General features: G+C 47.2%; 1 long non-coding RNA gene across 1 annotated transcript in view; it reads left to right on the top strand.

Moving 5' to 3' along the window:
• Positions 1–1,855, top strand: part of LOC147114613 (uncharacterized) — a 39,765-nt gene extending 37,910 nt beyond the window's left edge. The window contains exon 2 of the long non-coding RNA XR_015078963.1: positions 115–1,855. This is a non-coding gene — a long non-coding RNA (uncharacterized LOC147114613). The remainder of the gene's footprint in view (positions 1–114) is intronic.
• Positions 1,856–16,731: the final 14,876 nt, after the last annotated feature.

The raw sequence follows: 16,731 nt of genomic DNA, 5'->3' as shown, positions 1-16,731 counted from the left end.
AGAGAGGCCCTCAGCCTAGTGTGGGGGGTGAAGAAGTTCAATCACTACCTGCACGGTCAAAAATTTACTCTACTAACCGATCATCAACCTCTTGTCTCCATTTTCAACCCCCAGAAGGGCGTACCGATGACAGCACAACGGCTGCAGAGATGGTCCCTTTTCCTAGGGGCACACCAATATGACATCGAGTACAAAGGAACTAAACAGCATGGAAATGCTGATGGATTGTCACGTCTACCGTTGCCGACGGTGGAAGAAGAAGACCTTGCAGTGGATCCAATGGAGTTATTCCACTCGACCATAGTCGAATGTCTCCCTGTGACGAATGCAAACATAGAAAAGGAAACACGGAATGACCCGACACTATCACGGGTCTATGATTTAACGGTGAAGGGATGGCCAGCACATGGCGAACCACTGCTGCCAGCATTCTCGCCGAGAAGAGAACAGCTGTCAGTGTGCAGAGGAACCTTGATGTGTGGATCCAGAGTAGTAATTCCACCTAAGTTGACGGATAGAGTGCTCAATGAGCTTCATGAGGGTCATCTGGGTGGGGTAAAAATGAAGAACTTAGCCAGAGCGTTTGTGTGGTGGCCGGGAATCGATAGATAAATCGAAGAGATGACCAAGAGCTGTGCAGGATGCCAGAAGGTCCAAAACGCCCCACCACAAGCTCCTCTGCATCCATGGGAGTGGCCCTCATCTCCATGGCAAAGGGTGCACATTGATTTTGCTGGTCCCTTCATGGACTTGATGTTTTTAATTGCGGTGGATGCACATTCAAAGTGGCCAGAGGTAATAAAAATGTCCTCAACCACCACGGAAAAAACTATCACAGTTTTACGAACCATATTCGCCAGGAATGGGCTGCCTGAACAGATTTGCTCTGACAATGGACCACAGTTTGTGTCTGAAGAGTTCCGGAGGTTCTTAAAGAACAATGGTGTTAAGCATTACACATCTGCCCCATATCATCCAGCCACTAATGGATTGGCCGAGAGGTTTGTCCAAACATTCAAGAAGGCTATCAAGGCAATGTGTAATGAAGATATACACCTACAACACAAGGTGGACAACTTCTTGTTTGCCTACCGGAATGCGACACATGCGGTTACCAACCAAACTCCAGCCATGATGTTCTTCAATCGAAGACTACGATGCCGCTTGGATTTGGTTAAGCCAAACGTCCGAAGAGATGTGGAGAACAGGCAGTTTCAGAATATGAATGAAAGGCCGACCAGGAGTTTTAAGATAGGTCAACCAGTTTTGGCCCGGGACTACCGCACTGAGAAATGGCAGCCAGGAACAATTTGTACACGACAAGGACCTCTCATGTATACCATGGACGTTGGGGAGAGCATTGTAAGACGCCATGCTGACCAGATTCTAGAGTCACTGGAAAACGTCAACTCCACACCACGATCTGATACACCTGGTAATGAAATCGACGTTCCAATTGCAGCTACCGCAGAACCGGTAATATTGGAAGCAGATGAACCAAACAACGACATTGATCCCGACTCAACATTGCCAGAAGAACCTGATACCCCAAAGAGGCATTATCCAGACAGAATCAGGAAGCCTCCTCAAAGACTGAACTTATAATTGCTTAAACTTAACCAATGTATCTAGCAACAGTAATTGTGATTGTAATTAGTTATCATTTAGTTGTTAAATGAATGTTATGTACTGTTTATCTAAAAGGGGAGGAATTGTTGTGTATGTACCTTTAAGAGAATAACTGGTCTCAGACTGCAGTACCGGCAGTGACCACCCCTGTATAAAAGGCGCTAGTGAGCCTCTGTGTTTTTAGTTTTCACTATGGACTTCCACCAGTAAAGACTTATTTTGTTCACTCCTGCTGTCCGTGTCTCAATTATTCACGGACGTAACAAATGCCACTCTCTATGGGTGCCAACATTAGACAATGCAGCTATAGGTTGTTATATCAATCCTATACTGCAATTTGTCATGGGATATTTGTATGCTTTCTTTCTCAAGTGTTTGCGAGAGTCCTGGAGTACTTTAATAATCAACTGACGGCCATTAGAAATTGCTAGTACTGTATATTGCTCTTTGGGTGGCCAATTTTAACTCCCAGTGGGAAACCACAGGAGTCAGTTAATTTCTCGCCCACCCACTACGGACTGAGGCCACATCGGTTTTAACATCATTAACATGCTGCTCGCTGACTTCCCGTCCAGTTTCTGCCAAGCGGGAAGGGTTAAAATCCCCCTCCCTGTCCCTGTTATGCCTGTGTAGGCATTTTGGTACTTTACAAGCTTTCCTCTGTGGGGTATCAGCAACTATCCATTCCGCACTCCCCACCCCCACTCCAGCGTCCCCTCAGAGACCCCTTGGAATCCAGGGATCCCATCTTGAAAACATAGTATTTACATGGCCCATTTCATATAGCCATGGAACTAATTAGACAGTCATGAAATAAAATGCAAATTGTAAATTGAGTTTAACTGACTGCTGCTCCTGTGCCTTGTAATGATTATTTATGTCCACACGATATTCTCGCTCATGTATTTTTCTGTCTCTCATTCTCGGTCTCTTCCCCTCCCCCACTGTGCTTCCCAGTTGCTCATTGCTTGGTAAAGTGAGAATTCAGGCACAATGCAATGCTTCTGGTTCAAAGACACATTTAACTCATCAGCTAGCTGTTGTATTTGTGTGCCAGCTCCTCTCTCCTTAGAAGCACATTTCTGTCACAAACCTGGTCGTAGGGATGTTCAGATGTTGCTTCTGCCAAATCATATTTACAAGTTGTTTTTCATAGTCAATGTATTTTTATGCATTATCAAATTGGAGGTTTTCAACAATAGGCTGATGTTTCTAAACTATATCAATCTTTAAAACTTTCTGAGATATCTGAAGGCCGATTCGTCACTGGGAGTGGTACTTTGAGTAAAAAGATTGAGGTAGATCTGAGACCCATTCAAATACATCGGACTGTGTTTACACTCAAAGAATTGTTTTTATTTTAGTGTTTATTTTAAAGGGGTTTTATACCATAATTAAAATCAATTCAGATTTATTACAGGAGCTGGCTGGCTGTCAGGTTTAGGGAGGAATTATCTAGTAGCAGATGCTCCACAGATTTTACAACAACTTGTACTTATTTAGTGCCTTTGCTAAGAGGGTGGGGGGAAAAACTCTGGTCAAGAACTGGAATAATAGTTACAGGAGTTCACCAAAAGCATTATCAAAGAGATAAACATTTGAAGGTGGAGAGAGAATGTAGCAATTCGGAAGTAAATTCCAGAGTCAAATACATAGAAACATAGAAAAGTAGGAGCAGGAGTAGGCCATTCGGCCCTTCGAGCCTGCTCCGCCATTCAATACGATCATGGCTGATCCTCTATCTCAATACCATATTCCCGCTCTCTCCCCATACCCCTTGATGCCTTTTGCGTCTAGAAATCTATCTATCTCCTTCTTAAATATATTCAGTGACTTGGCCTCCACAGCCTTCTGTGGTAGAGAATTCCACAGGTTCACCACCCTCTGAGTGAAGAAATTTCTCCTCATCTCAGTCCTAAATGTCCTACCCCGTATCCTGACACTGTGACCCCTCGTTCTAGACCCCCCCCCAGCCAGGGGAAACATCCTCCCTGCATCCAGTCTGTCTAGCCCTGTCAGAATTTTATACGTTTCAATGAGATCCCTTCTCATTCTTCTAAACTCTAGTGAATACAGGCCTAGTCGACCCAATCTCTCCTCATACGACAGTCCTGCCATCCCAGGAATCAGTCTGGTGAAGCTGTCATGGCTGAAGGCTCAATAAGCAAAGGGTGGGAGGGGAGTTGGAGAACACACTGCAGGCTTGAGTTGGAAGTGCAGTAACTGCACACTGTTAGGTAAAGCACCCCCAGCTGTACCTTGCCAATATGTCTCTTGACCTTTACACTGCCTCTATGTTGTCAGATTGTTGTCCAACATCCAGTTTGTATCATCCATGATTTCCTCCAGTTAAATATTTGGAAGACCAAAGTTATTGACTACGGACTACACCACAAACTCTGTACTCTTGCCACCGATTCCAGCCCACTCTCTGGCCACTGTCTCAGGTTGAACCAGACTGTTCGCATCCTTGGCATCTGATTTGGCCACAAGCTCAGCTTCTGACCCAACATACTCTCCATCACCAAGCGTGTCTACTTCCACTTACGTAACGTTGCCTTCCTCCGTTCCTACCTTAGCCCATGTCCTGTTGAAACCCTCATCTATGCTGGGCAATTACAATGCTCGCTCGGTTGCCCTCCCATCCTCAGGCCTCCATAAAGGTCAGCTCATCCAAACCTCTGTTGCTGGTATACCACCCGTACCAAATCCTGCTCAAGAAATCATTTGTTTCTTTCTGGACTTTATTTTGCGGCCTTACTGAGGCAATGTGTTATGTCACATTCATTTGCATGCACATTACATGAAGGGTTTCACTGGAGCTAAAGATTTGAATAATAACTTCTTCTTAGGCAGTCCCTCGGAACCGAGGATGACTTGCTTCCACATTAAAAATGAGTTCTCAGGTGACTGATGAGTCCAATGCGGGACCTACAGTCTCTGTCACAGGTGGGGCAGACGGTGGTTGAAGGGGCGGGTGGGTGGGGTGCTTGGGTTGACGTGCGCTGCCTGCGCTTGGCTTCCGCTTGCTCCCGGTGAAGAGACTCGAGGTGTTCGGCGCCTTCCCAGATGCTTCTCCTCCACTTTGTACGGTCTTGGGCCAGGGATTCCCAGGTGTCGGTGGGGATGTTACACTTTTTCAAGGAGGCTTTGAGGGTGTCCTTGAATATAATAACAACCAGCTTCTAATTAGTTGTCCTAACATACTGCCAGCGGACATTTAATTCAATGATATGAAGAAATTGCTGCTTTAATGCTTGAGAAGTAACTCTGGCCCATCACTGCCAGGATGAATACTAAAGGACATTAACTACAATAACAACTTCCATTTATACAGCGCTTTTAATGTAAAAAATGTCCCACTGTGTTTCTCAGAAAGGCTTCTGAAAAACAGATGTTGAGCCAGGAGGGCATCAAAAGAAGTATGGTAATACTTGATGTGGTTGAGCTAGATCTGCTAATTGATGACCGGGACATTTGTGATCAAGCTATGTTCGAGTTTGCAGGAGTAAAGATGGGGAATATACTAGGGCAGGCAACAGGGCTGGGGGAAAGTCCTGGGAACAAGGATGTTGAAGACAGAGGCAAGGGAGCAGTTCAGCAAGTCGACAATTGCAGAGGTATTGCGACAGGTCGAGGACCAAAGTTGAGAGAGTTGGGAATTTTTGAGTGAGTTTGTGAGAGAGTTGGTGGAGAGTTTTTCCTATTGGCAGATGTTGAGAGAGGTGGGTTTAGAGGCATGTAGGGGTTATAGGTGATAAGTGGTAATGATTGTCTTGTCAGTCATTGAGACCTTGTGAAGAGATGGCATGGTTGAGGGGGTGGCCAAAGATATGAGTAAGGAAGTTTATATGAAGAGCGAGATTAAGGGTGATATGCCATCAATGACTCAAAGACAAGGATTCAACTGAAGGCTTTTAATCACTAAGAACATAGCAGCATAGCAGGTCTTCCCACATCGGGTTCGTCTGGTAGTGAATGACTCATACAGCTCCTGAGACCTTTATATGGCAAAAGACAGGGGCGTAGCCAATACACACAATAGGAACAAAGGGGTGTGGTTCACACAATACAAGCAGGTAAAATACAAGCAGGTCTGATGAAGGCATATTTCATCACATTCACCCCTTCTACAGATTTAGCCTGTCCGGGGGTGTGATAGTCCTTCCTGAACGTCGCAACAGTACCTCGGGTTCCGACCGGGAGTCCGTGGTGCCCTCCTGGGCATACCCATGTGCTGGGGGTGTTGCAGGTACTTCTGGGGGTGGTGAGGATACCTCTGGGGATGGTGGAGATTCTTCTGGGGGTGGTGGTGATGGGTCGTCGTCGTCGCTTCCTGCCGAGGCGAGGTCCTTTATGGACACGGTGTCTTCACGCCCGTCGGCATGCTTGACGTACGCGTACTGTGGGTTTGCGTGGAGTAGGTGTACTGCCTCCACGAGGGGATCCGTTTTGTGGCCCCTCGCATGCTTCCGTAACAGGACTGTCCCTGGGGTGGAGAGCCACGAGGGTAGGGATACTCCTGAGGTTGATTTGCGGGGAAAAACAAACATCTTCTCGTGAGGAGTGGCGTTAGTAGCAGTACACAGTAGCGACCTTATCGAGTGGAGTACGTCTGGGAGGACCTCCTGCCAGCGGGAGGTGGGGAGGCCTTTAGACCTTAGTGCTAAGGTGACCACCTTCCACACTGTCGCGTTCTCCCTCTCCACTTGCCAATTACCCCGGGGGTTATAACTAGTGGTCCGACTCGTGGCTATCCCCTTCGACAGCAGGTATTGGTGCAGTTCATCGCTCATGAACGACATCCCCCTGTCAGTGTGGATGTAGTTAGGCATGCCAAACGTGCAAAACAGGTTGCCGAGGCACTTGATGACCGTGGCACTGGTCATATCTGGGCAGGGGTAGGCGAATGGGAAGCGGGAGTACTCGTCCACAATGTTGAGAAAGTACACATTGCGGTCGGTGGAGGGGAGTGGTCCCTTGAAATCTAAGCTCAGGCACTCGAATGGCCGTGTAGCTTTGATCAGGTAGGCTCGGTCGGGTCTGAAAAAACGGGGCTTGCATTCTGCACAGGTGCAGCAGTCCCTGGTCATAGACCGGACCTCCTCGATGGAATAGGGCAGGTTACGGGATTTTATAAAGTGGGATAGCCGGGTGACCCCCGGGTGGCAGAAGCCATTGTGGAGGCCCTGTAGCCTGTCCCCCTGGATGCTGGCACACATCCCTCGTGATAGGGCGTCGGGGGATTCGTTGAGGGCCCCCGGCCTATATATTATGTCGTACTCAAACGTGGAGAGTTCGACCCGCCACCTGAGAATTTTGTCGTTCTTGATCTTCCCCCTCTGTTTGTTGTTAAACATGAAGGCTACCGACCGCTGGTCGGTAAGCAGGGTGAAGCGTTTGCCGGCTAGGTAGTGCCTCCAGTGCCGCACTGCCTCCACTATGGCCTGGGCCTCCTTCTCTACCGAGGAGTGCCTGGTCTCGGGCCCTTGGAGGGCTCTTGAGAAAAAGGCTACGGGCCGCCCATCCTGGTTGAGGGTGGCTGCTAAAGCGAAGTCGGATGCATCGCCTTCGACCTGGAAAGGGATGTTTTCGTCCACTGCCCGCAGCGCAGCCTTCTCAATGTCGTGTTTAATGCTGTTGAAGGCGGCGTGGGCCTATTCTTAGTGATTAAAATTGATATGCCATCAATGACTCAAAGACAAGGATTCAACTGAAGGCTTTTAATCACTAAGAACATAGCAGCATAGCAGGTCTTCCCACATCGGGTTCGTCTGGTAGTGAATGACTCATACAGCTCCTGAGACCTTTATATGGCAAAAGACAGGGGCGTAGCCAATACACACAATAGGAACAAAGGGGTGTGGTTCACACAATACAAGCAGGTAAAATACAAGCAGGTCTGATGAAGGCATATTTCATCACAAAGGGAAGACAGGATGATGGTGAACTTAGAAGAGAGGGGCTAAGGGAGTCGAGGTGATGTCTGAAATCACTGAAAATGAGGACTTGTTTGGCACAGAGACTGAGGGAAAAGAGAAGGGATGACATTTTGGTCAGGAAGTCAATGTGTGGCTTGGGGTGAGGAGGTAAACAAAAATGCTCAGAATCGATAAAAGATATTGGAGGCACTGAAAGGAAGATAAGGCGTTAGAGGAGTAGGAGATACCTGCGACCTCTGATTTTAATAGCTGCAACCTCAGATATTCACAACCCATACAGTAATGCCAACCATTGTGAGACACGCAATTTTTAATGAAAATTTAGCCCAACTTGCGATCTCGCGATTCAACACCGAAATCTCGTGGGGTTTTTTTCTAAACCTGCAGTAACACATTTCTCATTGGTTCTGGCATCCAGCAGCGGACCAACTCAATTGTCCATCAAAGTGGCGTGACGCAATGACGCTGGATGGGGAATGACGCAATGACACTGGATGGGGAATGACACAATGAGGCTGGATGGGGAATGGTGCAATAACGCTGGGTGGGGAATGACGCAATGATGCTGGGTGGGGAATGGTGCAATAACGCTGGATGGGGAATGACGCAATGATGCTGGGTGGGGAATGACGCAATGAGGCTGGATGGGGAATGGTGCAATAACGCTGGGTGGGGAATGACGCAATGACACTGGATGGGGAATGACGCAATGACACTGGATGGGGAATGACGCAATGACACTGGATGGGGAATGACACAATGAGGCTGGATGGGGAATGGTGCAATAACGCTGGGTGGGGAATGACGCAATGATGCTGGGTGGGGAATGGTGCAATAACGCTGGATGGGGAATGACGCAATGATGCTGGGTGGGGAATGACGCAATGATGCTGGATGGGGAATGACGCAATGACACTGGGTGGGGAATGACGCAATGACACTGGATGGGGAATGACGCAATGAGGCTGGATGGGGAATGGTGCAATAACGCTGGGTGGGGAATGACGCAATGATGCTGGATGGGGAATGGTGCAATAACGCTGGATGGGGAATGACGCAATGATGCTGGGTGGGGAATGACGCAATGACACTGGGTGGGGAATGACGCAATGACGCTGGATGGGGAATGACGCAATGACACTGGATGGGGAATGACGCAATGAGGCTGGATGGGGAATGGTGCAATGACGCTGGATGGGGAATGACGCAATGACACTGGGTGGGGAATGACGCAATGACGCTGGATGGGGAATGACGCAATGAGGCTGGATGGGGAATGGTGCAATAACGCTGGATGGGGAATGACGCAATGATGCTGGGTGGGGAATGACGCAATGACACTGGGTGGGGAATGACGCAATGACACTGGATGGGGAATGACGCAATGAGGCTGGATGGGGAATGGTGCAATAACGCTGGGTGGGGAATGACGCAATGATGCTGGGTGGGGAATGACGCAATGACACTGGGTGGGGAATGACGCAATGACGCTGGATGGGGAATGACACAATGAGGCTGGATGGGGAATGGCGCAATAACGCTGGGTGGGGAATGACGCAATGATGCTGGATGGGGAATGATGCAATGACACTGGATGGGGAATGACACAATGAGGCTGGATGGGGAATGGCGCAATAACGTTGGGTGGGGAATGACACAATGAGGCTGGATGGGGAATGACGCAATGAGGCTGGATGGGGAATGACGCAGAGGCTGGATGGGGAATGGCGCAATGAGGCTGGATGGGGAATGATGCAATGAGGCTGGATGGGGAATGGCGCAATAATTCTGGGTGGGGAATGGCGCAATGACGCTGGATGGGGAATGATGCAATGACACTGGATGGGGAATGACACAATGAGGTTGGATGGGGAATGGCGCAATAACATTGGGTGGGGGATGACACAATGAGGCTGGATGGGGAATGATGCAATGAGACTGGATGGGGAATGGCACAATAATGCTGGGTGGGGAATGGTGCAATAATGCCGGGTGGGAGTTGAACAGCACAGCAGCACTCCGATTGGTCAGTGCGTGGCAGCGCTGCTCAGCATGGGCCACGGGGATTGGAACGCTCCCTGGGGGCATGCGCACAGGGATTGGAACCTTTGGTAGCGGGTGTTCCATTCCTGTACAGCATGCATCCAGTGCTCTCTTCGCATGCACCCCCGACTCATGGCTTGCGTTGCTGGGGACCTGGCCAATGCCACACATGGTGCGCTGCTTTCACTCCCCGAGGGAAAATACTTGTGTTAAAAAATATATATTATAATAACCAGGAGCTCCTTGGCGGCTTTGTTGAACTTATTCTGCAGCTTCGGAGCATGTGGTCTGAAGCGCTCAGGAAATACTGAGCATGTGCAGCAGGTCAGTGAGCATCTCACATAGTATTGCTTTGTCCATTGAAGGCGGCACAGGCAGCTGTTGGTGCTGTGATGGGAATGATAAACAGCCTATAGGGCAGACAGTGCCTGTGCACCGAGTCCACAGCGGCCTGAGCCCAAATATCCCCCACTGTCCGACCCCACATCAATATCATTAGAAAAAAGGGGTATTACAAAGTCTTAATTTTTATTTACAATACAATATTAATCACGCTTACATGATACTGAAAAATCACCCGCCCGAGCCTCAAGAGGAGTGTTATGAATCTTATGATCCATGAAGAAAGACTCATGAAATAACACTGGACGGCCAGCTGGTGGCACCGTCCAAGGAGTATAAATACTCGGGCGTGGGCCCAGCTTGCCCAGGGACATTTTGTAAGACAGGAACTAGTGAAGTACAACTAGACCTCCATGTTCTGAAACAAGTTGATTAAAGCCTTGCTTTATACTCAACCAAGTGCATAGTGAGTTTTATCACATCAAGGAGTACCCAAACATAGCAATGTGGTGATAACAAGTAAGATTTTTTTAAAGTTATTTGTAATGCAGTTTCAGCTGCAGTAATATCATTTTTGTAAAGAGCTGTGACCTGTTAGAGATTAAATGAAGCCACTAATGAGGTTTATAAACCAACTGTCAATCTATATTGGTTAATGTTTGAAGAAAAATAGCAACTCATGATTTCTGAAATCTTAAGGGGGGAGGAATATAGTAATCTGGGATGTTATGATTAAGGTTATCCACCAGGTGGTGCTGTAGCCAGTGCTGCCACTAGTTAAGGTCAGGGGGTTGCTTCCTGTCAAGGTCAGCAAAGGTGAAATGCCAGGATGCAGGATGCAGGCCGGTATGTTTGCTACGCAGTTGTTTAATAAAGTACTGGACTAATTCTAAGATATCGCCTCTCGAGTTCCTTGTTTCACTACATGGATTTATCACACAAATCTTCAATGGCCCAGAATTTGCAGTCAGCAGCGAAACAAAGGTGTTCGCTGCTGGACCCTGAAGTACGCTCCGCACAAGGGTCTCGCGATCCCTGTGTCGAGACACTCGGGTTTAGCGGCCTTCAATTCAATTCAAGCTAAAGAAAGATTGGGGCTCTCACATGGGGGAAAGGCAAACCTGAAATAAAGATGGACAAACGTTAAAACAAAATGTCAAAGTTCCTTAAAATTTTTTTTTTTTATTAAAAGGGACAAATTTCATATTGCACAAAATTAAAATTAGTTTTCCAGGCTCTTAACATTTGTTTAGCAGTCAATATGCAGTTAAAACCCAAGTTGCACCTAATCCCTTTGGGTCTAACTTTTAGTGAAGAATTTAACAGCGTAATTATTGCGGAAGAGCCGAAGTTTTCGTCGGTTTCAATGATTTACGAGATTGTACTGATTGCCGGCTCTGTAGTTGGGGGCGGGGGTGGGTGGTGGAGGGGTGGGTGTGGGCAGAGTGCAGCCTGTTTCGGAGCTGTCAATAAGAGACCGCAACTTTGCATGCGCCAAATCCCGAAGTTACGGTCAGTTTCAAAGGCGGAATGACGGCGTACTGTGCCAGTTCGACGTCATCCCGACCGCAAATTCCAGGTCGTGATTTTTAAGAGTTTTTCTCCTGATTTAGGAGGCGGTGGGTTTGGCATATATATATTTAATGATAATGCAAATCCAGCAATACAATTAGAATTACAATAGTAACATTGAAACCAGTACTCAGAACTTGCTTCAGTAAATGCACACCCTCTACTGCAATGATTACGTACTTCATTTACACTTCTTTCATCCATCTGACAAGTCCTGATAACGTACTATTTCTGGATCTGGTTGCTTTTAGGGAAGATCAAGAGTACGTGTAGTTGTCTGAGAGACATACAGTGGCCTCATTGAAAACAAGCCATGATTAGGCTGGAATTATGTCTCAATGACCTTCATGCAGCCATTCAGCAAGAAACAGAAGGGCAATCAGATGCTTCACTACACATTGGCCATAAAACAAAAACAAACCTGAAGAAGTTTACTTCTTAGGGCTAGCACATTTTATCTGTTCGTTATATTTGGCTTTTGCCCATCCTTCTTTCAGCAGCTGGAAGGATTCAGTGGGAGCGGAATATTTCCACTCTTGCTAGATTGTTGCAGTGCTCATTGTACAGATTAGCAACTGTTTAACTTAATGGGCCAGAAATTCCAGGCCAGAAGCGTGAGTACGGTCGGGTTACTCACGCATCTGGCCGTTGGAAATGCCGGCGTTCAGCAGGAACAGCGCATGCGGGGAACGCCGGCATTTCCAGACCCGAGGTCTATTCACAGCGCGTGCGACTGCACAGGCAGCGCTTGCACAGTGAACTTTGTAGATTTCACTGATGGATTCAGTGAGGGTAAGTCCCTAGAACTTGCACTTAAAAAAAGCAAGTGTAAAGTTGTTCATTGGCTGGGGAAGGAGATATATTTTATGGAGGAGCTTATGAAATGCAATATTTAGGTTTGGGAAAGGGAGGGAAGTTATTTTAAGAAATTTTAACTAAGTTTTAAACTTTAATTATTTTTTTTTAAACGGGTTTTCAGAACGGTAGGTAGAAGGAGCAATTGTGGCTGTGTGAATGGAATGTGAGAATGAGTTATGTATGTATGTCCACATATATTCCTTTACGTATATGTATGTATGTTTTATATTCCTTTACTAATGTGTATGAATGTATATTTTTAATTATGATTTTCCAATAAGTTACTTTCTCTGAAAGTCATAATTAAATAATACATTCATACACATAAGTAAAGGAATATATACATAACACGCAAAGGAATATATACAGACATACATACTTTCAGAAGCTCCACGATAAGAAATATCTTCCTCCGCAGCCTCTGGAGCAACTGTACCCATGCTTTTTTCATGTGTAAGTTGTAATGACTGGACCTCACTGAAAGCATTAATGAAAGCGGCGAATTATACTGCGCACGCGCTGCCTGTGCAGTCGCACGCGTTCTGCCTCTGAACCCCTTCGTTCAGAGGACAGGAAATGCCGGTTTTCCCCACATGCACTGTGCATGCTGAAAACCGGCATTTCATCCAGCCAGATGCGTAAGTACCCCGACCGTACTAGCGCATTTGGAAGGGAATTACTGGGCCAACATTTTACATGTCAATAAAATAAAAAATTTAACAATTGCACAACTTGCCCCCTCGCATCTGCGACTGAGGGTCCAAGGAGGTGCATTGCGCAAGAGGTCATCATCGTACGTATCCTCACACTGTTCCCTTTGGGGAACTGTATGAAGTGGTGGAAGGATTTATGGCCGTGATTAACGCTCATTCCGTGACCGTAACCATCTTTGAACCAGCCATTAGGGTGGTTAGTCCTATGGCGGGCGGGTTTTACGGGCTCCCACAACCCATCTGAGGGGGGGGGGGCCACCAACACCCACGGACGCAAGCATCCCGCTGGATGTCCACCCAGAATTTAAAGTTGGAGCTCCGACTCCACTTGCCGGGACTGTCTGGAGTGGGGTTCAAAACCCTACTCCTTCTGGCCCAGCGGCGGGGATGCTTACTGCTACGCAAAAGGCCCACTCCGCACAAAAGATGACACCCATACGTTTCCTGCGCCTTTTCCCTCCCCGTGACTGGAGCCCTATGCTGCCATTTCACGTTGCTAATTGGATTGGGCCTTTGTCATAGCGGTAGGATCCCCGCCGCTGGGCCAGATCAGGGTAGGGTTTCGAACCCCGCTCCAGACAGTCCCGGCAAGTGGAGTCGGAGCTCCGGCTCTAAATTCTGGGTTGACATCCAGTGGGATATTTGCGTCCGTGGGTGTGGGTGGCCCCCCCTCCTTGTATAGCTTGTGGGAGCCCGTAAAACCCTCCCGCCATAGGACTAACCGCCCTAATGGCTGGTTCAAAGATGGTTACGGTCACGGAATGAGCGTTAATCATGGCCATAAATCCTTCCACCACTTCATACAGTTCCCCAAAGGGAACAGTGTGAAGACACGTATGACGACGACATTGCTAAATAAATAAATGGAATTTAAAAAATTCTTTTAGGGCTTTTAAAAGTCTTTAAATTGCTTTAATTCTCTTTAAAACTACTTCAGATTACTCAAAATAATGTAAACATTTTAAAAAGTTTATGAAAGTTACCAAAATCTTCAAAAAACTTCCAAAAACCTATTTAAACTGCTGCTTTGCATGTAAAAATGGTTAGCAGCTTGACAGAAACATTGGGGGCGTGTCCAGTGAAACTGAGACCTCAAGGGGCGTGTCTCACTTGCACTGCACGCTCCTGACTTCGCGCTGGCTGCACTCCTGGGCGGCGTGACGTCATACGCTGCCCGGGATTCTTCTTCTGGAAACACCAATTCCAGGCGTCCCTGGAGCTGATCGGCAGTAGCGCGGGGTAAGTGTAAATACGGGGCTTGCACGCGCTGCAAGCCCCGTTCTGGAATTTCTGGGCCAATGAGTCATATTTCCACTCTTTTATCCCTAGCTATATGGATTATTTTAGTAACCTTTCTTAAAAAATAACACCCTGCCATAACAGGATACTCGCTGTTGCATGTGTCCCATCGTTCTTGATGTTTACAAATTCTGTGGTGTGACTGTAAGTTCTGGTTCATTGGGCATTGCATCTTTGCTATGTTACCAGCAGTGAAAACCAGGTTGAACTCATAAATAAAGGCTGAATGCTGTATTCAAGTAGTTAAGGTGGCACACTTGCCTAATTTCATAAAACCAGTTATACAGCACCTTTAACACCTTGACTCTGTGGTAGCACTCTCGCTTCTGAGTTAGAAGGTTGTGGGTTCCAAGCCCCACTCCAGAGACTTGTGCACATAATCTAGGCTGACACTCCAGAGCATTACTGAGGGAGTGCCGCACTGTCGGGGTTGCCGTCTTTCTGATGAGACATTAAACCAAGGTGATTTAATCTCTCCAGCCTTTCACCCTATCACAGATCTTTCCTTTCTGCCCCCTTTCCGTGCCTCCGTGCTTGCTTAAAACCCTGTTACATTTCTAACTTTTTCCAGTTCTGACGAAAGGCCATCGACCCGAAACATTAACTTTGTTTCTCTCTCCACAGATGCTGCCTGGCCTGCTGAGTATTTCCAGCATTTTCTGTTTTTATTTCAGATTTCCAGCAGAATTTTGCTTTTGCATTAAACCAAGGCTCTGTCTTCCCTCTCAGGTGGATGTAAAAGATCTCATAGTGCTATTTCAAAGAAAAGCAGTGGCGTTATCCAGGCCAATATTTATCCCTCAACCAACATCACTATTACAGCTTATCTGGTCATTATCACATTGCTGTTTGCGGGATCTTGCTGTGTGCAAATTGATGCCGTGTTTCCTACATTACAACAGTGGCTGCACTTCACAATTACTTAATTGGCTATAAAGCGCTTTGGGATGTCCTAAAGTTGTGAAATGCAAGTCTTTCTTTCTTTCTTTAACATAGCAAATCATGCCAAGGAGCTTCACAAGAAAGGTTAGGCTGAAGGGATAATTACTAGTCCTAGCCCCTTTAGGGCTACCCCAGATCAGGTGTATTCCCCAGACGTTCACTTTCAACTAAAATTTGAGGTAGCCGAATCCTAAAGATGCTTAATTGGGTCTAAAGGTCCAGACTACCTCTCCCTAAAGGAAAGGAACAACCTGAAAATGTTACCGTCCTCCAGATAGCACTTTTAATAAGTTTAGCTAGACTGTAACCTTACGGATATTATGAGGGTCTGGAAAACTCCCTCAGAATTCTGCAACTCCTCACCAAAGAGCGTACAGAGATTGAGTTTGCGAGTTTGATACAGAAATACTATGTGAGACAATTCTAAAAATATATAGATTTATTAAAGAGCCAACATGTAATTGCAGGTGCAGTTATTTGATGTCATTTTTCAATTGCAACATTAACAGTTCCAAAAAGAGAAAGCTTACAATTCTTATTATCAGTGTCAGGGCGAGGCTGGTTCTGGACCCAAGTGCAGAGACGAGGCTTGAGGCTGGTATAAAGTTCAAACAAAGTACTTTACTTAATAAACACAAAGATACAATTACACTTTAGAAGCTCTGACAAGCAACCACTTGGCACAAAGGCTTGTCAAGACTGAGCACAGAGAAGGGGGAAAAACAGAACTAATATACTACAAATCACAGGTGAAACTAATAAGCCCAATAACAGTCAATTAGGGATTTAACACAGGGGTAACCACTCATTGGTGACTAGAGTCGGGGACCTACTCGATGGCGGAGGAGCGGGCTGGATGGCGCCAGAGGAGCTGGCGCGGCGCATGTCGTGGGACGACGTCCGGCTCGCGGTCGATGCCATCGGGGCGGTGAAAGCGATGCTGCCCCCCGGCGCCACGAGGTGCGTCGAGGCGGCTCAGGCACGTGGGGAGATCCCGTCCGAGCTTACTCCCGTTCGGATGGAATTCCTTATCGGCGCCTTGCCCCGAAACTCCCCTCGGGGATCGGTGCTTCACAACTTGAGCCGTCTCGAGGAAATACCCTCCGTGCTTTTTCATTCTGCGCGGAGGGGTTTCCTGTACGGGCTGCTCTTGCACACCTTCCACTTTGCCATCTTCGCCTGCCGTCCGGACACGCCGTGGCGTGCCGTTTTACCTCCGGACGGAGACGGAGGTCCCCAATGGGGGGCTCTCTATGCGGGAGTCCTCCCTTGTTCTATCGGGGATTTGGCCTGGAGGGTGTTGCACAGAGCAGTTCCGTGCAATAGATTTTTAAATAGGTTTACGGACTCCCAGACCGCCTGTTTGTTTTGCGGTCTGGAGGAGTCCGTCT

Source organism: Somniosus microcephalus, chromosome 7 (assembly GCF_052327205.1).
Source record: "Somniosus microcephalus isolate GS21.2 chromosome 7, FLI_Smic_1.0, whole genome shotgun sequence".
In the NCBI taxonomy this organism is placed as follows: domain Eukaryota; kingdom Metazoa; phylum Chordata; class Chondrichthyes; order Squaliformes; family Somniosidae; genus Somniosus; species Somniosus microcephalus.
The sequence above is the reverse complement of the archived record's forward strand: the minus strand, read 5'-3'. Positions and strand labels throughout refer to the sequence as shown.